The 827-nt window shown below is 34.7% G+C and overlaps 1 protein-coding gene across 1 annotated transcript in view; it reads right to left on the bottom strand.

The window, feature by feature from the left end:
* Positions 1-827, bottom strand: part of VWA8 (von Willebrand factor A domain containing 8) — a 751,729-nt gene that overhangs the window by 544,613 nt on the left and 206,289 nt on the right. The gene's annotated exons all lie outside the window — the stretch shown is intronic.

The raw sequence follows: 827 nt of genomic DNA, 5'->3' as shown, positions 1-827 counted from the left end.
AGAGGTATGGATCTACCATAAATTTCTACAAAGTCAGAATATGATCCCAACTCAAAAATTCTAAATGATTGCAACTCAAAATTCTAAATGGTACCATGGTACTCTGAATTACTCAGATGAAAGGAAAAAAGTAGAGAGCAACTTCACATGTCCCCTTACAATAAACTCTTTGCTTTTAACGTAAAAGTTACCAGTGCTATGTGACTGCAAGTATTTTAAACTCTGGCTAATTCAATCAACAGGCACAAAGTACCTTAATGCAGCATAAATGGAATCTTTTCAACAGAATCCTTTGAAATAAGAACAGTTTACAAAATTTTTTATGATCTAAGGTCATAAGAAATAGCTAGCTTACATGTCCTATTTCAGGAATAAGTTCACTCTTACTATAAATATATTTAGAGTCAGAAACAATAAAAATGGTGAACTCTAGGACACACTAAAAACACAAAACAAAGATGTCATAAAATGTAAACAGCATTATATCCACTTCTGAAATGACTTTCCTTCAAAGAATAAACATACATACTCTTCCAGAAGTAAGAAGATATCATAAGCGGCTAAAGACTAGTAACCCCCATTGGGTTTCCAAGGCAGTAAATCTTTATGAAAGTAGATTGCCCCATCTTCCTTCTGTGGAGTGGCTGGTGGTTTGAACCACCCACCTTCTGGTTAGCAGTCAAATGCCTTAGGCACAACACCACCAGAGCTCCTTACTACATATAGAAAGGAAAAAAAAAAAAAAAATCAGCTGGATAAACATGTCTTAGATGTGATCATTAAAAAAGTATGTGATACTGTCATCCACTTGGAAGGGATGTAGGAGA

Source organism: Orycteropus afer, unplaced genomic scaffold, assembly GCF_000298275.1.
Source record: "Orycteropus afer afer isolate SDZICR_OR568_19922 unplaced genomic scaffold, OryAfe1.0 scaffold00207, whole genome shotgun sequence".
Lineage (NCBI taxonomy): Eukaryota > Metazoa > Chordata > Mammalia > Tubulidentata > Orycteropodidae > Orycteropus > Orycteropus afer.
This window is presented reverse-complemented; position numbering and strand designations above follow the sequence as displayed.